The 24,770-nt window shown below is 40.5% G+C and overlaps 1 long non-coding RNA gene across 2 annotated transcripts; it reads right to left on the bottom strand.

Annotated features, from left to right (window-relative positions):
* Positions 1-19,068: 19,068 nt before the first annotated feature.
* LOC146566100 (uncharacterized) lies at positions 19,069-20,259 on the bottom strand. 2 transcript variants are annotated; one of them, XR_014894026.1, is made up of 3 exons: positions 20,096-20,259; positions 19,590-19,881; positions 19,069-19,433 (listed from the first exon to the last, which is right to left on the bottom strand). It is a non-coding gene; the product is annotated as an uncharacterized LOC146566100 (long non-coding RNA). The 2 variants fall into 2 exon arrangements; XR_014894025.1 differs by having other exon boundaries at positions 19,601-19,881.
* Between the last annotated feature and the right edge of the window lie 4,511 nt (positions 20,260-24,770).

The following is a 24,770-nucleotide window of genomic DNA, read 5'->3' as shown; positions in this document are numbered from 1 at the left end:
GTGTTTTAGACAATACCAAATGGTGTATCTTTGACCTAGTACCACTGACAATCTGTTCCCTGTACATCTTCTCCAGTCCAAAATATTGGTTTGTTCTAAACATTAAAAACACAAGCTTTGTATCCAAAACTACACACAAATCGACGCCCATCTATTTAGGCGTTTAGGACTTTAGGACTCTATTTAGGCATCCAGTCTTTGTTTACTTCATTGGTGGATATGTATATTGGATGGAAAGGATTGTTCCTCGAGGATGTGTAATGTGCTTACACATTAATTAAAAAACAAGGACCTCAAGTGTTATTCAATACGACCAAACCACCTTTAAATTATGTGTATTGAGCCATGTACAGATTTTTAAAGCCATTCATTCAGTGATTTGTCAGCTGTAGTGGTTCCATAGTGTTGTGGTCGTCACGTCTGATTTACCGTACACGTAGGAGGTCCTGGGTTCACTCTCCAGTGGAACCATGCTGTTTCAGATGTCTGCCACATAATAAGTGCATCCATAAAGTTTAAAGTGGGAGTTTGCCCAACCAGTCTACATGTGTTTTGTGGACTTAGAGAAGGCATTTGACCGTGTCCCTCGGGGTGTCCTGTGGGAGGTGCTATGGGAGTATGGGGTGTCTGTCCCATTGCTACGGGCCATTCGATCCCTATACAACCGTTGCAAGAGCTTGGTTCGCATTACCGGCAATAAGTTGGACTCGTTCCCGGTGGGTGATGGGCTCCGCCAGGGCTGCCCTTTGTAATCCGATTCTGTTTATAATTTTTATGGACAGGATTTCCAGGCGCAGCCAAGTGGCGGAGGGCTTTCACTTAGGTGGCCTCAGAATCTCATCTCTGCTTTTCGCATATGATGTGGTTCTGTTGGCTTCATCGGGTGATGGCTTCCATCTTGCACTGGAACGGTTCGCAGCCGAGTGTGAAATCAGCGGGAATGAGGATCAGCACCTCCAAATCTGAAGCCATGGTTCTCAGCCGGAAAAGGGTGGAGTGCCCACTTCGGGTCGGGGATGAGTTCCTGCCCCAAGTGGAGGAGTTCAAGTATCTTGGGGTCTTGTTCGCGAGTGATGGGAGAAGGGAGCCGGAGATCGACAGACGGATTGGTGCTGTTTCAGAATTTGAAAATTGAGAATTCATCTCATAAGTCATGGCACACTACTCTTCCCAATTAGCTGCCTGAATAACTTACAATTATTGGTACTGATATCGGCAATACTGGCCCAATATTTACTTGCTATTGGATCGATACCAAAATTTGTAGTGTGACACAGCAGCACTATGAATGAGGGAAAGTGCGAATGTTGAATGTTTTTGTTGAAATGTCCAGGCAGCTATATATATGTTAAATGACAAGATATACAGTGGCTTGCAAAAGTATTCGGCCCCCTTGAACTTTCCCACATTACAGCCACAAACATGAATCAATTTTATTGGAATTCCACCTGAAAGACCAATGCAAAATGGAACGAAAATCATGCATGATTCCAAACATTTTTTACAAATAAATAACTGAAAAGTGGGTTGTGCGTACAAAGTATTGGTATTGAATCAGTATCGTCGATACCACCCTGAGAAATCACTTGTATCAGATATCACTAAATTTTAGCACAGATCTGACAGTCAATGGCTCCCGTTACTCATCTAGTCTGAGGAAGCACTGGTTGAAGTGTTTGTGTATTTATTGATTTCTTTTAAGATTTCTTTGAATCTTTACAAATATTTTAAATTATTTTATTAAGGTTTATATGTTGTGTGTTTTTTGTTTTGTTTTTTAACAATGGATGTAAAGTCTGTCAATAAAGACTGAGTAATTGATAGTTTTTAGGTCATTCAGTAGTTGGTTTCCTGCGTTCTGTGGTGGATCTGTAGTGTAGTGGCAATTACATCTGCTTTACGCACAGAATGTCCTGTATTCATTCCCCAGTGAACCACTATGTGCTTCAATTCTTGGAGTTTTAGTATTTTCCAAAGATGACCAACAATCTTTGGTGGACTTCACTTGAACTCTTTAATCAAAATCACTTGAAACAATTGACTCAGCCCACCAACTACGTACGAAAATGTTGGCAGCTGGCCTTTTCCCCCACAGAGACTTTTATAGGACACAAAGTTAGCAGTTGGCGTGCCCACGTCCAGATGCCTTCCTAACCGCTCAGCACAGACTATGCTCTTATTTATTTATTTATTTATTTATTTATTTATTTATTAACACATTTCACTGTGTGTTGTACTTGTATGACTATGCATGTGACAAATAAAGAATCTTGAATCTTGAAAGTCTTTCAGCAACCACGGCCATCGCCCCCTGGTGACCATTAAAAGATTGCAGGGTTAAAACTCAGTGAGCACTAATTAAAACAGTGTCTGTAACATGTTTGATGATGACCCCAGATGAAAGCCATAAACTAATATGTGTTAACTAAATAACAAAAGCCATTGTCTATACTACATACTGCATGTAAGTACATCCTCACAGTTGCCAATTTTTTCCCTGAAAAAAAAAAAGAGCAGAAAATGTCCTTTGAGGTTGACTTTGATGTTTCGTAATTTCTTTTCTCCCATTGTTTTTATTGTCTCCCAAGCATTTAACGCCTGTTACAAGCACCAATTAATAGGTAGATAAAACAAATTTTTACACTTTCAAAATGATAAATTATCTGCACAACCTTTATGTAAACATCCCAAACAGCAACACACATTGAGGACAAATTGAGGACACCACACCAGAGGAAACATTTCTTTTTAAAGAATGAAAACTGTCAGAAAGCTCAGCACCTGGAGTTGAGTCAGTGCTAACCAACAGCCCCAGATGCTGAATCATCTTTTCACCACAGATATGGACACCAGCCCAGAAGGGTCACCCTTCAAGTCCATCACAGGCTCTCCATCAACGAGGGAACCATATGGAGTTTTTCTCCTGCTGCACATGTTGACACAGTCGAGGTAATGAGTCTCTGTCGATCGTTCCAACACCTCCCCACGGACTCACAAACACGCACAGCTGATGGATGAACTGCAGTGACCAGATGAGCCGTCCAGCAGAAAACATTAGTGGACTCTTGTTTCCTGGTGTCCTAAAATGAAATTCTGAAGAGACAGCTTATGTTTTCAGTACTCTTAAATATCATAATTAGATGTTTTAACTTTATATAGCTGGGATTTACATGCATTAAAAGTCCGCTATCGATATCAATAGCACATACACACAAAATTAGTGGCTCAGGAAATTGAGCAGAGCGACTCGTGATGGGTCAATAAAATGATCTATGCACAGTATAAAAGGACTATGAAAAGATTAAAACAGGAATAAACAAGCCCAGAAATGATGCTACATAAATGCATTTTAGAAACCACAGAGCATTTTCTATATGAATCGAAGATATACTGTATTCAATATATCTAGGTATGTTTCTTAAATTCTTATTTATGTTACACTTTGGGAAGGCTAACCAAATAAACAGATGACACATTGAATAAACTCAGCTAATAGTTTATTAAGTACCACTTAAGTGCTTGTTGGTGCAAATATCTAGTCAGCCAATCCTATAGAAGCAACACAGGGGATTTAAGCAAGTAGACACGATGAGGAAAACCTGCTGAAGTTGAAACTGAGCATCAGAATGGGGAAAAAAGGGGAATTAGGTGACTATTAATGTCTTTCATAAACTGCTGAAATAATAGGACCCCCCCCCCACACACACACACACAATCATTTCGAGGAGTTTTTATAGAAGGGTCTAAAAATATTCCGTGAACTGCAGTACCTAATCAAGTGGCTTGTGAGTGTCCGCTGCATGTGCTTTTGGGAATGTTTTGTGGTTGTAACGGCAGCTGTTCTCCACAAAGGGGAGGCAACAGCATCTCTTTCAGAAGAACAAACGGCATGTTTTTTTTCTTAAACTTAATTGTGCTCTTTATGATGTGAAAAACACGGCACTGTCATTCCAGTCAGCCCGCTATTTTGTAAAATTCAGGCCAAATATTGTCAGAAAAATATGAGGAGAAAGTCACTTCAAAACAAAAAACAGGAAAAGCCATGAGCTAATGTTGCCAAATCCCGACTCACTGGGATGTTTTGAAATCTTACACTAAATATCCTCTCTACTCTCATCAAAACTCATTACCTCTCCTCATATACATAATCCTCATTAATCCTACTTGTACTCATGAACAACGTGTGAAAAAAAAAGAAAAAAAACCTCTTTGAAATGAGAGTCCGCTTCATTCCAGCTTTGGTGCCGCCAGACAAAAATATCTCAGGAGACCATTAAAAAATGTCAAATTCAATTATGCCTTTCTCTCTTTTGGGACACCACACACACACACACACACACACACACACACACACACACACACACACGCACACACACACACACACACACTTATGTAAAAACTGAATGAAAAGAAGAGGAAGTCCTGAGGACTTTGAAAGCATGATTGGGAGAAAGCCCTTGTGTTGGTTAGAATAGAAAAGGTGAATAACAGCTCCTGGTAGCCGGCAGCCAGCACAAAGTGGAGTGGAGAGCTTCATTCTCCTTGCCAGAGAGGGAGACCCCTCACGGGGGGTGGGTGAGCGCCCAGAGGGCCCTCAGCAGACCGGGACCTATGCTTAATGAGAAATTCCTGGGGATTTAGAGGGGCGCAGAGGTCTTCATTTTCTCACTGCGCCCACCGTCCCCCGGTAGCCGGGTGGTGAGGTTTCTCTTTCAGCCCTGAAACGTCCCCAGAGGAAGGGAGAATCCCCCCATTCAACACGAGCAGGGCCTGCCTGCCTGCCTGCCTCCTGGATTATGTATATGAGATGTGGGTTGCAAGATCACAACCTGCCACCTCCTGCACACTGCAAAAAATGTCAAGTCATTTAAAAGCTGCACCTGCCCCCATAAGCAGCATCCCGTCTCCGCTAATTAAGATGCTGTATTCACAGTAATGATTGTGAGGCAGGAACAGCAGCGGATGAAATTCCACACACAATAAGTCTAGAAAAAAAAAACACAAGGCATGAGCCAACATTTACATTTAATCCTCCAGGCCAAGATAGCAAGATAGTTATTTTCAAGCATGCAAGTTTTTCTAAATGATATATTTTTCCAGGTACATGTTTGGGATGGTGATTTAAAACAATGAAAATCATCCTATACTGAAGAAGCGGTACAGACAGCAATTGAGTTTAGACACTTTGACAATGATGTCACTTTTCAGCCTCAAAGCAGGAGTGGGGGAGGGGGCATACAGTCTTCCATACGGCAGTAGTTTTATAATAAAACCACTGAATACAATTTTAATTACAGTAACCAAATTGAAAAATTCAACATCCCACAGGAAAACAGTGAAACTCATAGACACACTGTATTATTTCAAGAAAAACAATATTTTACACCTCAGGCACAGCTTCATGACAAACAGTGTAGCCATTGTGTTGCAGTAGTCTCACAAGTTTGCAGATAGCTTGCAAAAGCGGCGCTTCTTAAATCTCTAATGATCCTGGGAAAGGTGTAGCTCTGCGGAAGCATTATGACCTTGTTGTGACAGCAGATAAAACTCCCTCCACAGCTCAGCATAGTGAAGCTTTGTTTGGGAATAAATCTGTGTGGACTGTTTTCAAGTTCTTTATTAATTAGCAGAAAATGAAACCAAAGCAGAAATGTCTCCAAAAAGGACACAGTCCCCCCGGACTCCAATGGTAAAATACCCAACGTAGTTACTGACAGGTGCAAAAAAATCATTTTGCTCTATGTAGGTAAGTATCCCAATTACTGTATAACCCACCGTTGTAAACTGTATTAACTAGTGGGAAGCATCACAGTGGATAAACTGCAGCAAACACAGTGAAAACAACAGAGTTATATTTGATGTTATATGTTTCCATGTGCAACAAATGTCCCATCACTAGAGAAAAAAAAAATAAAGATCATATAAAGAAATTACATATATTTCATTTTTTAAAAAAAACAGAACTTCAAACCATTAGTTTTTATGTACGTCCCTGGGACAGCACGTGTGCTGCAGTGTGGGGATTGTTCAGCAGCATAGGAACCTGGCCCCGGACGGGTCAGGAGATAAATCTTCCTTGTGTTGTATGCTTTTTGTCAACATTCTTCTAGCAACAAAATTTTTAAAATTTAGTTTAGTTCTAGTTGATTAAAAGAAAATATTAAAAAATTCTGGGAACTTGCACAACTTTCACTTTCAATTTGTGATTAGAAGTCACCTGAAGATTGCTCAACCTTGAGATATTTGTTTAGTACTGGAGTACATGTGCTGTACTTTGTTTTGTACTGGTGAAGTAGCAAGCATAAAACTTTGTGTTTAAGGTTGGTAAATTTGGCTTTACCAGGTGAGTTCAGTTAGGTCAGGTTGTGACAGGATTGCCAGAAGCATGGTTGTATTAGATCTGAGCAACCCTCCTCTCCATACATAGGGGATGATAGCACTACTGTAGATAGAGGACAGAATGAACTCTTAATTTTTCCAACCAGCTCTATAGACAATTCAACAAACACAGGCATTGCTAAATAAACCCCAAATCAAATTAAACCTGTTCCAGCATGCTGCTCTGACCAGAGAAAATGAACCCCATTGGCTGCAGAACGCTAAAAGTAGTTAAAACCACTCACCACCACTTTTTATTGAAATGAACAGTTTAAAGCTGAAGAGCTTATCAAGTGTACCTTATTTTCCTTCCAGTCCACTTTGCTCAGGCTGCAGGGGAGTGGAGGCTGATCTCGTCTACGCGGGAGTTAATTCTCCAAGTGTCTAATTAAAAGAATGAGCTGGGCGTTGAGGGGCCGCTGGGAAGCAGCTGCCCCTGTCGGAGACTCCCAGCACCAGGCCTTTGGACCCACTCTGGCCCCGGGACCCCGGCTGAGACGCTCTTACAGCTGGCCCCTCGGCTGAGCTTCAGAGGCAGAGGGCCCGCGTACTGGACATTGTGTTGGGAGAACCCTTGCTGAGGTCCGACTCAACTGAAGACACAAACAAACCCCAGTCGGCCGCTTGACGGCTTCACAGGTACAGAGACGGCGTCCTCTCACCAGGTCTCTTCAGGAAGCCGTATTCATGATAGAGCATTAGGGGAGCAGCAGCCTCCCCATTCAGGACTGCATTCACATCCCTGGCATCTCACTGACAATCACATCCACGGCTACTCACCGCGTCTTAACCTCAACTGACCTCTGGTTTGGTGGACTAGTGCAATATATGACAATCTGCTTCATAATTTGGTGATGGTGAAAGCAAGTAGTGGAAATATAGTCCATGTAAGATTCTCTCAAATAAGTCTGAGGGCTGTTCAGGAACATTAAGAGAACCACCACATCCCAACTGTGAAGTTTAAGGCAATTTAAAAAAAAATTTTTATAATAATTTTTTATTGAGACAACCAAAGTGAGTAGCTTACTGCAGTATTGTGACATAAACTAAGTATAAGGTAATCCTTTTGAATATAGTCATTACAAATATTTTTTTGTCTAAATCCAAATGTGGGCAAATTAAAGGGTAATGAGGGGTTTGGGTAAGTAGGTAACTTGATACATTTATCAAAAAGCTGCTTTTTAAAGTTTCCTTTAAAAAAAAAAAAAAAAAAAACCCATTCCTTTCCATTACTCTTTATTATTTAGGGAAAAAAACTTGCTTAAATCCCATTTTGTGACATTTTAATTTTCTTTAAGACATTGTGCATCTATTACTTAATTACTTTGGTGTAGTAGGAACGGCCATGGGGAAAGTCTTGATCAGTAGGAAAATCTATAAAACCTACATTTTGTGCCCTTCCTCACGTTTTCCAAAGCCAACTAGTGGGCTGAACTTTGTTTTTGCTATGTTGATTCTGGTCCCCGGGCCTTATGTTTGACACCCCTGCTCTAACAACTATGCGCAGTAGTTTTGCACACAGTACAGGCTTCCACTGAGGCATTATTAACGTCTCACTTGATCATTTTTGTGTCCCCGGAACAAAGTCTTCTACTAAGTGTTATAACAACTGTTAATATTAAAGACTGTAAATACATTACTTTCAAACATGCAATAATATTGGAATAAGACAAAAATACATTATCTGAGTGGATTTTTTTCTTTTAGAACCTTGCAAAATGACAATGCTGATCTATAAAGCATTAACAAGTGATTTAAAGATGTTTAATGATAAGCCATCAGCTCCTTAATAACTGCTTAATGTGGCACCTGTAAGACACACACAGCCTGCCTGGCTTGGAGTCGGATTGCGTCAGTGTGCTTTCAGAGCCAAACAACCCTCCTTTTTAAAACTCAAAACACAGCCAGGGGCTTTGGCAGAAAAAATGATCCCCACTCTGCCCCTCAGCATGAGCTGGGACTCTCAGTGGGCACGGCTGCAGAGTAGCTTGGGATCATTTTGCCTCCTCTAGTGAAAAAAAAAAACCAAACAAAATTGAGCCCCTATTTAAGGACAGAAATTGATCAATTTATTATACCAGTGTTTGGATGAAAACTATAAGAGCCTTAAGGTTTAGACAACAAATGTGTCATTAGACCACATTGAACAACAACATCTATTTTTCTGTGTTTTTTTTAAATATCAGATTTATTCAGATGTAAATGAAATTTATGGCTGGGTCTACAAAATAATGTGCACATTCACATCAAAACTTATGCACATATTGGTAACTTGTAATGTTTTAAAAATGGTACTGTCTATCAAAATAGTTTGCAACTTCAATACTAGCATTAACAATACAAAATATCAAAAGTATCAATACCAATGCTGGTATCGGTATTAGATCGATACTAGTGGGATGAGATCGATACTTTGTTACTATCCTCGAAGTTCAGTATGTAGCTGGCTGGCTAATTTTATTTTGAAAATAAAGAGATTGATAACATCAGAAGCTGTATATTTACATTCCAGGTGTCCAAAAAACCCCCAACCCAGTTTCACAATACATGAAGAGCTGAAAAGTGTGCTTTGTTGTGTTAACTCCTTATTGTGGAAAGTTAAAAAAAATCACAGTGATTTAGTGGTCATTAAAGTGTGTTTAGAATTTGAAAACTGATGATTCATCTCATAAATCATGACACACTGATCTTTAATACATAAGCTGCCTTTATGAGTGAAAGGTATCGGTAACGTTATTGGCAGTACTTGGTATTAGATTGATACCATAATTTGCAGTATCATACAGCACTATACAGAAGAGCTTCAAAAAGTGATAACAGCAAAATGAAAATATAAGCGTTTCTTTTTCACAGAGTTAAAAACAACTTATTGCAAACTGAAAAGGCCCAAATTTGATGAAAAGACAGACATCACTATCAAACTCGGCATTCAGTCCCTGATAAAGACACCAAATCTGCATCTTTCCTCAAGGCCCAAATTAAGCACAAATACGAGGGGGAAAAAAGGGAAAACAGCCTTGGTTCTTCCCTCTGGCTAAAAATTAAACATCCGTGAGCTGGTTGTTCACTCACTATTTAGCCCAAGTGTAAATAAGTCGTCTTTGCGGGAGAAATGTACGGCTAATTGGTTTGTTAAGACAAGAGTGGGTTTGAGGGGAGAGACAGGGGGAGAAATTTCCCCTTTCTTTCATTCCAGACAGGTTAAATGTGCAGTTAGGCCTGGACAATGGAGCCGTCCTTTCACATGCAAAGATGAGGTATATGGAGCGAGCCGGTTTTTGTGGCCGGTATATTGAAAGGCACCAAAGCGGAACGGTATCCCCTCCCCTCCAAGCCTCCCACTTTTCCTCCTTTCTTCACTCCCTCCTCTCCCTGCATGCTTCCTTTGCTCAAGCCTCACCTTGCATCCACTGCTCAGCCTGGTGTCCTGAGCAGTCATGTGTACTTCAGTCAATCCTGCATCTCAGTGTTTCGCAAGAACCACAAGGTAGTGGCTGGATGTGTAGTAGGTGAGACATTCATGCCCAGCATGTAGGAAATACCTGTGCTCTTATTACCATTCATTAATTCTCTAAAGATAGAGGAGATTTAAAGCAATTTAGAGAAAACCTGAAGACTTTAGCATTCAATATAGTTACTGAGCTGGCCAACAGGGGGCGACTCCTCTGTCACCAAATGAAGCCTTTATTGAAATGCATGAGAAAACAATCCTACCTTGATTTATGTTGATTTATGTTTCAATTATCTTCTGTTGGATGCATATCCATTTTTTTGTGCCAGCAGCTAAACAAGTGTACCTTCTTTTGTAGTACACACCACGTTACGGTATTGTTTGATCTGTGATTTTGGTCCGTTGCTAGGTGGTTGCTCGGCAGCATGCATGATGAAGTTTTATGGACTGAAATTAGACGTTATTTTCAAGATATTAAAATGATATGATGCTTTAATAATGTGTTATCGGTAGATAGATGTTAGAAGTGGGTCATTGTAGCATGTTAGTAGATGGTTGCTAGGCAACATGATATAGCTAATTTATATGAGATAGATAAGAACCTTTAAAGGGCCTAAGATGTACCAGTTTGCAAATTTTGGTAGCTCAACTCTTGATTGTGTAGTTTGCTGAGATTTTGTGTATAATAAGTAATTTTTTTCTGCATCCTGCACTTTGATTCAACACTTGATCCCCGAAATTAAGATATTTTAAAGAATTTGAGCACATTTTGGCGCTGAAATAAACTGTTAATTTCTGATATATACTGCTAATTTTTGATATTTACTATTAATGGTTGTTGTTTCACTGTCACTAATGATTAAGACGAGTGGAGCTGCTCTAGCCTATCTTTAATGAGCAAAGCAGACGGAAGACAGTTTGCAAGAAAACCAGGGAGAAAAGCAAAGATTGGGGGCAGTAGTGGAGGGTATATGGGTGGTGTAGGGGGTTTGTTAAACAAAGACAGAGGCCATGAAATAGTGCTTGTGAAAGCCTCGCGCTGGTCGGCTCATTGAGTTGTCAATCTGCCCGGCAGGTCCCCCTGTATGATGAGACCTGTCAGCGAGCCTCAGAGAGCGAGCAGGAGGGGTAGGGATGACCTAATGCTAAATCACCTCCCTCCGCTTTCTCCTCTCAGAGGGTTGAGTGACACCCCCACCGGCCCATAATACAACCCCTGTGGCGGGCCGGACACTGGATCACTGGATGATGGTGAGGACAAAGCACTGGAAGACAGTCAAGAGAGACATGTGGCTCATTCAAAGTTGATTAGCAACTAATAACGTCTGCTGAACAAGCGGTTTGCGCTATTTAACACACCCGAATATAAAGCAGAAATAAACTTGTTTACAGCTCGGTCTGTGTAGCTCACAGCTCCTTTCACGAGAAGTGTACGAAGGTATAGTTTATATAACTTTGCCATAAAATGATTGGCACCACGAAGGGAGACTGTGAGTTTCAGGCTAATCAGAATCTCTTTGTTTGTGGTGTTGGTGCCTTGTGGAAAATATTTTGGCAATTTTGGGGCTAATCTAACTAATAGTTTGCCTAATAAGTTCTGCTGAGTGTTGTTGTATTGTAGATTACGTTACACCAATCAGCAGGTATCTGTGTCTGAGCTTTAACCTAATCTCAACGGGAAGGCATTGTGCAGTCTGGCTCATAGTTCAGTGAAAATCACCAGGAGAATGAATATGAAGACAAAAGGGAAGGCCTGCATCTCCTGGAATTCCCTTCCTTGACTTAATGGTCATTTTTTCAGACAGCGAGGGGGCAGGTGGCGGCATAAACAGATTCACCCATTGGCCTTTAGTTCTCTGTCACCTCCTCCAACCTGTCACACCATCTCTTTGTCTCCATCTCCCCGAGTTCAGCTCCGCACCAGACGCATTGTCCTCTTTGACGACTTGATGTCTCTGTCTGTCACAGGGATGCAAATTCAAAGGCACGCACACATAATAACATACAGCGGTCGCAGCCTGGCATCCTGACAGATTCTTTTAAAGGTTATGTGTCAATCTGCTCTGACAGCCATGATAAAGTCTTACAGATTCAGGCCCACTCAGGAGACAAGAAGGAATCCAATGTCAAATAAATGTTGTGAGACTGCATCGTGTTACGCAAATGCCAGGAGCTGAGCCGATTTGTATTTATTTAATGTCCACCCCACATGGGTTTTAATGACACACAGAACAAATTAACTTATTACTTCATTATCTAACTTACTGTTTGCCCAGGCTGCCTCCTCCTGACAAAGCAGGCGGCAGAAGTTCCTGACTGGTTCAGTTTTCTTCATCATACGGGCTAAACTTCATCATGCAACGCTACTTTTATTTAGTTATCGTGTTAACTTACAAAAGATGACTAGATTGGAGTAGATAAAACATTTTCAGTCAAAGTGAAAGCTTGAAAAAAGTCTAAAAATATTTTTTTGTCTTTTGTCTATAGATTAAAACTGTGGCATTAATGGAAGGACAGCAGACACTGTGATTCTTAGACATTTTATTATCAGCTCAGACTGGCTCTGATAACATAAAGTATATTTTACCCATACCTGTTTTGTCTCTTTTTCAATAGGACTCTGATTTAATGTATATATGTTTGTCCAGCCTGTGCCTGGTTACATGTAAATGTCATAATTTGTATAACATGTAAAATTCAGTCATTTGAGATTCAAAGCTAGCTAAAGAGAAGGGCTAGAAAGAAAGAAGGAGAGGTTCATTTGCATGAGGAAGGATACAGTTTGCACTGTAAAACGAAAAGTCAACAGCAATCGGGTGACTTCCACAGACTCTACTATGGACAGATTTCTTTATATTTCAATTCCAGCAGCGGATATCCTAAACTCCTCTCTCATGATTGAATTCTTCAAGTCCAAAACTTTCAGTTTTCACTTCTCAGATCTGACTTTACTGTTGCTTTTTAAAGAAGTGGCTGACAGGACACCACGAAAAACTGCTCGGGTGAAGCTTTGTGTTGAATCAGGATCCTGTGGCTTGTGTTTATGAGCTGTGTTCAGCCTCTGTTAGAGGTACAGTATAAAACAACAGCCCACACACAGACCTACATGCAAAAACACCACCTGTTTTCTGTTAGATATATATTTTAGGAGCTGAATTTAAGTTTTACTTGGCTTTTAAAAACCTGTTTTAAATTGCCACTGTGGAGCAGCCATAAAAAACCATATTCTCAGTTGTATTTATGCCATGTATGAAGAAAAATGTCCATATTGAGGCTAAATAAGCTCTAACTCAAACCCACAATAGTCCGTTTACATAAATAGATTTATCCATTGGTGCAAAATAGCACAAACCATGTATCACCATCACCTGTCATATACACATATACTTAATTAGGCATTGAAAAAAAGAAATGTCACCTGGTGGGTGAATGCTGTCACTGAATGTAGAATATTGATCCCATTAATAAGAGCAAGTCATCAAGATTTTCAGTGGCTTAAAGTAACTTTAGCTACCTGCTAGCTGTATAACAGTATGTGTAGGATTGGGTTGGTGCATTTATTTGCCAAACCGATCCATCCATCCATCTTCTTCCATTTATTTGGGGCTTGCTCTGCAGTCTAAGCAGAGAAGCCCAGACTTGCCTTCTTCCGATTCACCTCCTTCACCTCATCTATGGGAACACTGAGTCGTTCCCAGGCCAGATGAGAGATAAATCCTCTCCAGCGACGCCCTGGGTCTACCCTGGGACCTCCTCCTGAAAGGACATGACCGGATCAGCTCACCTAGAAGGCATAGGTGCCCGAACCATCTCAACGGGCTCCCTTTGATGTGGTGGAGTAGCAGCTCTGAGCACCTCTCAAACGACAGAGGCCAGAGCCACACTTCAGAGAGAGCTCATGTCTACCGTGTACTATTTTTCAGGTCCTAATTAACGGTTTCTCCTAAATAAAGGAGTGACTTCACCTGCTTGGGAGTCTATATAAGCTGGTTGCCTTGTGAGATGGCGCTCTCTCTTATCCTGGAAGGCTGGTGCTTTTCAAGTACTCAAGTTGATTTTCATTCACTTTGGTTCAGTTGTGTCACAGCTATCCTTAGGTTAGCACCTAGTTTTCTTTTGTTCACTTTTTCTCAGATTATGGCTAATAAATCGGCTTTGAGATTAGAGCTAGTTAGCCATTTGTATCCAAGTTTTGGTTTCAGATGACACAGCTTGTGAAACTAGAGTATTTCTACTGCTTTGGCAGGCCACTTGTTGGCAACTGGTCCACATTTTGTGTAATACAAAAACAAATAATTAGTGACTGGGAACTTTTAAATGCATGTTGTTCAGGAACACACAAATTTCCAGTGACAGGTTGTTGACGTCTAGACATCATAAGTGACAACAGCTTGTGTCGGACTGTGTGGAACGACTTTGTTTTATTATTGAAAAAACTTCTTGTTACTGGAGTTAAAAATGGAGAATCTATATTTTCAGACCGTCAGAGGTGGGCGGTTTGTCCCGGCTGGGCTTGGCACGGCTCAGGAGGCCCTCTGAGGCTGGCCTTGTTTGTTTGGACTGCAGACAGTAATGTGGCGAGCGGCAGCCCGGGAGACTGACGAGGAATGTGGCTGAAGGTCTCATCTGGCCTCATCAAAAGACGACCGCGAGCCTCTCTGTTGTCTCCTCCGTCAAAAAAACGCACACCATCAACACTGAGATTACTGCTGGACATGCCAGACCTCACAGCACCGTGCTGTTTGAAGTCCACTAACTGGAGAAAGGAGAGTTTTTAATAAGTTCCTTTTCTCACAGCATAATCCACTTTTCTGCCACTGATCTCTGTGTTCAGTGTTTTCTCATCATTTAATGATATTTAAGATGAGCTTTTAATCTGTGTAAGATCCTTAATAGTCTTACTCTAGTTTTAATTGCGTTCTGGACCGGATATGGGAAATGATAAACCTGCTCATGCAAATGTCCTCAGAGGTTATATATCTGTCATTGTTGCACAGATGTGCAAACATTAGTAGCATTTGACTCTCAATTTAGACCATCTTTATTATTTTTTAGTATACTCAGTGATTACTTAATTAAAACACACCTGTTACCTGGCGAAATTCCCTACACTGACTCTGCCACAACTTCTGCATTCACCTGCTTTTGTCATTGTCATAAAATTGGATGACACAGCAGTGATTGGGTACATTTACAGAGATGATGGTGCAGCTTCCAGTCTTAAAGGACGAACCCCCCACACCCATGCCACAGCCTGCAAACAGAGCCTTTCAGATGCCGACCTCCAGGGCTCAGAGACAGTTTCATTCCAGAGCTACTTATAAATGCACTTAACCAGTCCATCACATAGCTATGGTAGAACTGTTTGTACTCACAGTTACAAAAATCTCATTGCAAACTTTGCACTACAGCACAGTGCAACACTAGATCCAGTAGCGGTTTTTGATACGGGCGACACGGGTGGTTGCCCGGGGCGGCATCGTGGTGGGGGGGCAGCATCATGGGCATCGGCAAAAAAAATCAAAACAAAAAATTGCTCGTACTCATGCTGCCCCGACATCAACCAACGCATATTGGGAATGGCATAGGCACCGATTGGTTTTCTATCGCCCATTTGCTGGGAGTAAGGGCGCCCTCCGTTTGCGAGGTGCGCCTGCTGCTTGTGGCACAGGGAGGAGAGTGTATGTAAAGTGCATTTCTCAGAAAAGAGAAGGATGATCCTCATAAAGTAACAACTTGTGTATGTCACTGTTAGGTTTTTCAGTTTGACTTTCCAAAAGTTGGAGCAGCTGAGAAATGTTCCTCTTAGATATTTTTGTTAAAAGTAGAGTTACATAGACAGGTAAAAGTAGGAAACTGTACATTTATTGTATTCAGCGATGACACGTTTACTTCCAGCAGATTGTGGATATCTACACTCTGTTTTTTCAGAGGCATTTGCTGTTTGCCTCAGTGCTGGTCTGTCTATTACTCTGGCTGAGGAATTAGGAATTGCCGTCTTTTCCCCATGATGATGAACATTATATCACTGATATGTCATTTGATTCTTTTTTATATCCAAACCCATCAATCTCAGCTACACCCTGTTATAATCAGCTGCTGAAGAAGAGTTAAAAAGGCAAAACATCAGCACATCCGCTCATGTGACTTTTATATTGCACTATTATTCTCTATGATATATGGCTCAGAGTGTTTCATTGTCTTTTTCTCTCTTCGATGTCGAGCTAACTCTTGAATTTTCCCTTTCATGACTTTTCATGACACAGTTTAGATTTCATGCTGAGTGAAGGTTTACATTTGAAAGTGGTTGAGGAAAATCTCAGACAGTTGAAATAAGCTGTAGTAGAACTGCCTGAAATAGAGAATTACAGTAATCCCAATGTTACAGGGAAGCCCAGACGGCTCGGGCACAGCTCCTGACATCCTGCTCTTCCTCTGCTCTCACCTTTTAATTGGTCGGAGCGGCCGCCTGCCTGTCAGGACGTCCTGGTGCTGCATGACGCCTGCGTTTCCTCCTCAGTTTAGACAGAAAGGCCTCTGTCTGCAGTAGTTTCCATGCTTAGCAGCACTGAGCAGGCGCTTACCTGTTCTGCTCATTTCTGTCGTGAGTTATGGGTTTGTAAATGTGGACATCGGCCAAAAGTGTATAATTTTAGCTCCAGTACGCCATTTTCTAAGAGATTTGCTGTAGTTTCCACCACATAGCTCATAAAATATCTCACTATCACCTAATCAACGAGACATTAAGAAAAGGCTGGTAACTTTTCTCCATGCTTGCATTTGAAAAATAATATTTTTCAATATTGTTCACATGCATTGTCGTTGTGTAGGAGAATGTATGATGCTCATACACAAGTGCTAATTAGGTCAAACAGAAATGCAATTATATTATTAAATACTAAGATTCCTGAGAAAACAAGTGAATGAGTATCTTTTGGTTATGAGACCAGCTACCTTATAATCTCTGTGATTCTGCTCAGCAGGTCACCACTGATTAACTGATAGTGTGTTTGCACTGTCTGTTATTGGGTTAAATTAAATGTAACAGCGGTGCCTCTAATGGCAGACAGAGTGCTTTTCTCTCGACCGTTTCTTTGTCTCTGGATCATTAACGTCTTCTGGAGGAAACCCCGGCCGCCGTCGCCCTGTCTGTCTCTGTGTAGACTGACCCGTAGCTGTGTGGTCAGATGCTGGTCACAGTTTGAGCCTCCCGGTCACCGGGGCTCTCGCCAGACTGTCTATCACCCCACGGCGCTCACTACAGCTTTGAGACAGACCGTTTCTGCAGCTCACGGATCAGAAACTCATGTTTGGGTGGAAACATGCTGCTTTTCTGCTAATTGTGCAACAGTTTAGTTTGTGACCACACCAACAATCTGCCATATTGTCATCTGTAAATAATCGCAAATACTGATGATATAGAAACGTTAAAAAAAACAAGACGTTCTTATGTGAAATTAGGAATATTTGAGATTTTACACAATTTGTAGGTCAGTTTTCAAATAAAAACAAGTGAAAGAGGCGCGGATTACATTAAACCTCTCCCATTCTAATAATAACCTAGAAATATGCCCACACTGTTTTCTTCAGTATGACTTTTCTTAAACAAACTGACCATTTTCCATCACTTTCGGACAAACACAACCTCCCTGCTGACCTCTGGGTGAGAGCAGGAGGTCACTTTCTCTGCCCTCCTCCTCCTCCTCGTCCTCTGGTAAGAACAGCTGGCCCTTGTCTTGTTCTGGAGGTTTGTAGATGAAAGCAAAACAAAGCCAAACAAACAGAGGGAGGAGCACAGATTTGTCATTGGTGGTACAAACACAGCATTCGCTGACATACCAGAGAGATCACAGTCAAACAAATATTGTATGTTATCACAGATAGTGCATGTTTACGCTCACAGTGATTAATTTAAAGTCTGTGTCTCTCTGCGTTGTTCTTCTCTTCTCATTTAACTGGTGTTTTTTTTTTCTTTTTTTTTAAGTAACACCTTCCATAGCAGATCTTTGCGATGTATAATGTGCTTCACAAAGCTGAAAACAGAACTGGATAACACATCTGCAACATCCACAGCTTAATTTGTATCCCTTTATATATCTAAACTGACTGACTAATAAAGGCCTCAAAGAAGTCAGAAAACGCTTATTTTCACTAAACTTAACATAAAAATCTCACGTCAACAGTGGGTCAAAACAGTATGTCTAATGGAAAGGGCGTCTTAAAAACAGAAGATCATCCAATTACTATTATTTGCCCAGTAAGACCCTTGAGATTAAAATGTCTTCTTCAACTGAGGCTGAGGGAGAAACTGGCCCCATATTCAATTTTCATTCTATTGTCTTTCAGTTAGTTTTTATTTTGTTTCCTCTGTTAAACCATTTTCACGAGCGTTCACCATTCACTAAACAACAGCAAGACAAACAGAGCAAATCACTGGTAAACTTTGTGATCAATTTCAGCAACCACTTGCTAACTTGGTGATGAGTAACAGCACTTTAGCCACATTTAACCATCCATCCATCCAGGACTTATAAACTGTAAACACTTTGTCATCCACGGCCAGTTTAGAATCACCAGTTCACCTGGCATGCCTGACTTTGGAGTACAGCCAAGGAGTTACCTCGGCTTATCATAAACGGTGGGAACGGGGGTCGTGGGGTCTTCAAGACTTTGTCATACAAACTCACAAACAGTTTTTTCCACTCATCCCTGTTTTTTAAACAAAATATTATGAGCTTTAGATGTGTTGATGTCTTTTTGTGTATTTTTGAGACAGACTGAAAATGAGTGTATTTCACATCACAAACCACATAAACAGTGATTGCAAGCGTTTTCCTCACATTTGTCTGGACACGGTCTTATTTGGCGGTACCAGTTTATTTCGTTCGGGAGACTTAGCGGCTCCGGTTGTTTCACCCACATCTGTGTGTACGACAGCACTGCCAGTTTGTTTTAATTAAGCTCCTGCTGTGAACCTCTCTAGTCTCGAATGTTGGAGCTGCTGCTGCTGCTCGTTTCTGCTCCGCGGATTGAAGAGGGGAGCCTGGATCCTAGTTTCAAAATGTCCTCTACTTTTACCCTGATAAAGAAGGGGACACAGACATCATCTGCAGCACAGATGCATACATTTTTGGGGCCAAACCACATTATTTTGTTGTAGATTTAAAACCAATCAATATGTGAATGAAGTGCAGAATTTCAGCTTTAATTTAAGGTGATTTACAATTTTTAAAAAAAAATTAACCATTTAGGAATTACAGCCATTTTTATGCATTGTTCCCTGTTTACAAAACGCTGCTGTTCATCTTAACGGATTAGCTCTGTTCCCGGCAGGAGTCGGGCCACCCGGGAAAATCCTTATCTCATGGATGCTGGAGGAGAGGTGATTCTGTTACAATGTGTTTGACTTACTGAGGGCATGTAAACAAAATGTTGATTAGAAGTCTTTTGATTTGACAATGGATAGCTGTTAACTTTATTTGTTTAGCTCTCTAGCAAACAAGATTTCCAAGGAGTTTCCTATCAGTTTGGAAGATTTGGATCAGGTGATGTTTGTGTAACAAGTTCACAGTGTTTTCCAAAAAACACTGCTGGCATCCTTCACCTGTTTAAAGAAATCAAACAATACTTTTATTTACTTTAAGCTGGAGACAAAAGAAAACCATATATGGATTTAACATCTCTGTTTCTGGATATGTCTGAATAAAGAAAATGCTAAAAAAGAAAAAAGTCACTGTTAGCTGCTGTGACATCACTACACCGTTTTTGTACTTTGTATTTTGAAACCTCCATCTAGTCATCCATTCGCTTCTGCTTATCCTTTTCAGGGTCGCTCGTGGGCTGGTGCCTATCCCAGCTGTCTTAGGGCGAGAGGCAGGGTACACCCTGGGCAGGTCGCCTTAGCATCATATTTTTGCCTGCTGAGTAACAGACTGACTCAGTTTTGAAGTTGCCATTACTTCCCATGACCTGGGTTAGATGTTGTGACAAATTGGCGTATGGAAATCTCATGACGTAGACCGTCTATCCAGATAAAGCTCACGTGTTGATACCTGTAAATTAGACACAGGAGCACCCAAGCGTAGCAGTGCAGACAGCAGCGTAAAACAGCAGGTGTAACTTACAATCTTGACTGTATGCAAATTAGTAACTGTTATTAGGTATATCTGTTCCACTGCTCTTTAACATAAATATCTAATCAGCCAATCACGTGGCAGCAACTCAGCTAAGAACAAAAAACTGAGGCTACAGTTTGCACTAGCTCACCAAAACTGGACAACAGGAGATCAGAAACTGGTATAAACATGAAAACATGCATCCATCCTGTCTCGTATTGACAATTCAGGCAGCTAGCAGTGGTGGTTAGTACCACCTGAGCATGGTTCAACGCCACAGCCTAGTGTGCCCATCTTCTGATGGCTGTTTCCAGCACAAAGTCAAAAAGCTCAACTCATTGCAGAGTGGTTTCTTGAAGATGACAAGAAACCTGGGTCACCCTGGGTCAACACACCTGAATCAAATGATTAGTTCATTACCAGGCCTCTGTAGAACTTCAAGACATGTTCAGGAGGTAATTTAGCCATTTAAATCAGCTGTGTTGGATCAGCAACACATCTAAAATCTGCAGGACACCGGCTCTCAAGGCCTTGAGTTCCCTACCCCTGCAATAGAGCATCTATTGGATAGATGCTGACAGCTTTCAAATGCACACCATTATTGTGTAGGCTGAATTAGCTTAAATACTGAACCATAAATGAACTTTTCCCATTAAGAAACTGTAGATTAGCTTGACCCTGAGACCTGAAAATTTAAATTGGTTTCATGGCACGTTTTTAGGTTGTTATGTAATTTAATACAATCCAAATTAAAATTATTCCCGGAAATCCAAATGGTGAGATGATCTGAAATGTTGCATGAAAAGCAAAAACCTCTTAGTGATAAGATGTTCAGACACAATTTCATGATGCCAGGATGTTTTTAGTCCATGAAAACACCCATGTGCTTAAATGAGGGTTTAAATACTTCTGTACCAGGTATTTCCAGCTACTGGCAGATGTGAAAGTCAATAACTGCATAGAAAAAAAATGTTAAATGTGGGAGGTAGAAAAAAGGAAAACTGGATTTAGGATATTGTGGGAGGTGGAAAAGAAGAAGCAACTCTTTTTTTTTTGCCCTACAAATAAAATGCCTCTGACAAAGCGCGGAGCTCAGCAGAGGATCCGAGGATCACAGTTGTCTGTTTATGAACTTGTGTCCTTGTGTGTGTGTGAAAGAGAGGTTTTAAGGCGGCTGAGAAAACAAACACACACACATTCACAGAGGAAAAGAGGAGACTAGGAGGAGTGCCGCTCTTCCGGACTGATAATTACATATTTTACCGATGATAGATGAAAAGCGCGTGATGACAGCCTTATTATTCTTCTTTGTTTTCCCTTTACATTCTTTCTTATTTTTCCATGTAGTCCACATGCCCACAGACACTCTTGGGGATTTAAGGGGCATTTCAGTCATGCAGTAACTCTTCTTAACTGTCCCAACTTGCATTGCAAATACAAAAAACAACAACAAAAAAGCATTTTCCATGTGCAGTTGGAGGCCTGATTGTTATGTTTTGGTTTAAATTCAAGTCTTGATGAGCACTTTTGTCTGCCGCGGGTGTTTAATTAACTTGAAACTATAATCATACACTGCGTTTTGTAATATATCGCCAGTGTTGCCCTCAGAATTACTGTATAAACAATGCTGACATATTGTGTTTAATTAATAGCTGTAAATCATGTCAACTGGAACATCCAATGTAACAGTCTGGTTGAAGGATTTTAAAATCGTTACCAAAGCCCACATCAGTATAAACATAAACACGTGGGGAGCACAGTTCCGAGTACGGAGTTTGAGGACGGAGAAATGTGCAATAATGTGACTCCAAAGTCTCCCAAGAAATGTAAGTCAGTAGGTTTTCCCCCCCATTGCGATTTGCTGCAATAACAAATTAGCCAAAATTCACTTCTGCTACGTGGGGGGGTCGTGTTGACAATTAAAGAAATATTGTTTATTATGTTTGGGGCGATGACTGGAGTGTTTGACAAGCCGTTTAGTTGGGTAATACCCCTCATTCACCTGTGAACTGACGTGCATGGATGATGATTTGATTGAGTTATAGAGTCGACATTTGCCAGTGGAGGAAGCAAATGAAGTTTGTTTTACGCTATTTTTAGTTCAACATAATTATGGCTTGTTCTCATGCTAATTATCCTAAAACACCCTCAGGGGATTTTGATATCACATTTTTTTTAATTTATGGTAAGTAAATGTTTATTTTCTTTTCGCTTGTAAGATTCAGACTGAGCTGTTTCTGTTTCTGAGGTGATGGGAATCCGTGTTTACTCATACAAATGACTGGAAAATATAATTTATGGGTAAATTTTGGGCATGCTGCTGGGAATTCTTTGTTTTCATACTAACTGTTGCCTGATATTGTTGCAGTACTGCATGGTTATTGTTATTTTTTTTCCACATTTTTTGTTTGTATTTATAATCATAAATTTATATTTTTATGCCTTTAACTTGAACATCTTGGATTTCTTTTGATTTATGAGTTTTATGGTTTCCCGCCTCTATGTGTTTATTTTCTGTTGTTCATCCTGTTTCCTTGTATTCAGCCTGTCAGTTATTCATTTCCTGTTTTATTTTGAAGCCTTTTGCTCTTTGTTTTGTGTGTTTAGTTTTACATCCCTTTATTTCATTACCTTAATTGTCTTCAGCTGTCCCTTGCACCCCACCTGTTCCCTATTCCAATGATTAGCCTATAGTGTGTCAGTCAGTATAAATTGTCCCTTTGTCCTGTGTTGTGTCTGCTTCGTCTTCCTACCTGTAGTATGTCTGTGGGATTTTTTGGGGGGGAGAATCTTGCCTTTAATAAAGGTAGTTTTCTGTTTGGATCTCATACCTGCTGACTATGACACGGATTGAGGGCGGATTATCTGACACCAACCAAAGATGGAGAATACTGGTCTTATGTGTAAAAGTTGCACCTTTTCAAACATGTTAGCTGGTAGCATTAAGGCATAACTTTTACATTTAAGGGAAATGTTCTCCAATTCTAGTTTGTTGCACTTGTTAAGGGCAAATGGTGATTGCTTGCAGACAAGTTGGTGTCTTCCACTTAAACTATGACAGAGCGAGTTTTTTTGAGGATGGATTTTCCACAAAGGTGCAATGCTGCTGGTATGCATAGACTTTAACTTAATTTTCAATTCAATTTATACAGCATCAAATCACAACAACACCTCAAAGCACTTTACACTGTAAGGTAAAGACCCTACAATAATACAAAAATAAACACAGAAAACCACAAAAATAAACACAGAAAACCACAACAATCATATGACTCTCTATGAGTAAGCGCTTTGGTGACAGTGTGACAGAAAAACTCCCTTTGAACTGGAAGAAACCTCCAAAAAGATTTTTAAATTTTATCTTTTCGCAGGTGTTCCGTATGTGTAATTACTTGAAGAGAAGACCCTAATGCACAACTTTGACATGGAAATAACATGAGCAACCATACCAAACACACCAACCATAATTAAAATGCAGAAAAAATTCTAAAGACTCAAGATATATGAAATTTATATGAAATATAACAATAAACCAAAACTTTGTTTTTCCCAACTCTGACAGATTTACCTCCCTTGCCTTTTGTCTTTTATGTTTGAAGCTAACATGAAAGAAAGACGAATTTTTAAAAGAAGCTTAAGCACTTTTCCCCATAATTACTTTTACTTAGGAGCCTGCTGGATGAGAAATCCCCTCCATGTCACTGTGTGATTTCAACTATCTGTGCCTTCATTCACACCAGAGTTTGAACATTACGTACTGAACATGCAGTCAGCATTTTGATCAAAGCACGGCCACAGAGCAGTAAATCTTCACAGTGTTGTTACACATGCTTTGTCTTGTTATGACAATAAAAGCTGAGTAATCTTGTCATTCATAAGGAACAAAGTGCTCACCGGCAGCTGCTCTTTGTTGTGTTCTGTTCATGTTGTAAAGTTCACCCATAAAACCCGTCTCATGCAATCACGGTGCTATAAAACCCCTGCAAAAGTCAGTTGTCTTTGAACATATATTTAATTCAAATACATGAGCGATAACCCGCAAACATGACCGCACTCGCGAATCACACACGCAGACACACAGACAAGATGTCTCGGAGCTCGAGCTAGTTTAACGGGGTTTTCCAAATGGTTTTCAAATAAATTCCACCACTAAGAAGTGGAGCCCATTTTTATAATGTGGGACCAAAAGGGTGTGAAGGAGGAACGAAGCAAAGAATATTACTGCGCTAAAAGTAATTCAAACTCTGCTGAATATCTTGATTGTTTTTGAGTGTTTTAAGGTTTATATGGATCATTTGTGTTTGGAGCCTCGAAGTCATTTTTCTGGTCTACAGGATATTTTTATTGGGAACGAAGACTTTCAGGTCTGACTGTGAGAACTCTCCACGCACCACAGCACCTGAACGCAGCACTGCATGATCCCTGCAGCTGCAATCTTTCTGAAAATCATCCAACTGCTCTGATACTCAATGAGGCAAATGGCTGAGATTTTATCTTACACATTTCTGAACAGCCGAAGGCGCACAGATGTTGCTCAGTGCAGGTTGTTAAGGAAAATTACAGACCAATTTCCAGCAGCTATCAAGACAAAATGTTATTATATATTTTCCAGAACGCTCTCGGTTGTAAAACTAGATTTGTTTGTGAACCAAATGACCTGTTCATGATTAATGCTTCGGTTACCTTCTTCGCTCCAGTGCGCAGGTTTCAAAGTCCTCCTCTTTTCTTATCTGTGTGCATAGGAAACACTCAATTGAACAGATTCATTTTTAAGATAAATTGTGGCACCTCATCCAATATTCGTTCATTTAATAGTTTAACATCGG

This window comes from Mchenga conophoros, linkage group LG10, assembly GCF_057382185.1.
Source record: "Mchenga conophoros isolate Kocher_MC1m ecotype Shallow Benthic linkage group LG10, M_conophoros_male_GT1.1, whole genome shotgun sequence".
In the NCBI taxonomy this organism is placed as follows: domain Eukaryota; kingdom Metazoa; phylum Chordata; class Actinopteri; order Cichliformes; family Cichlidae; genus Mchenga; species Mchenga conophoros.
This window is presented reverse-complemented; position numbering and strand designations above follow the sequence as displayed.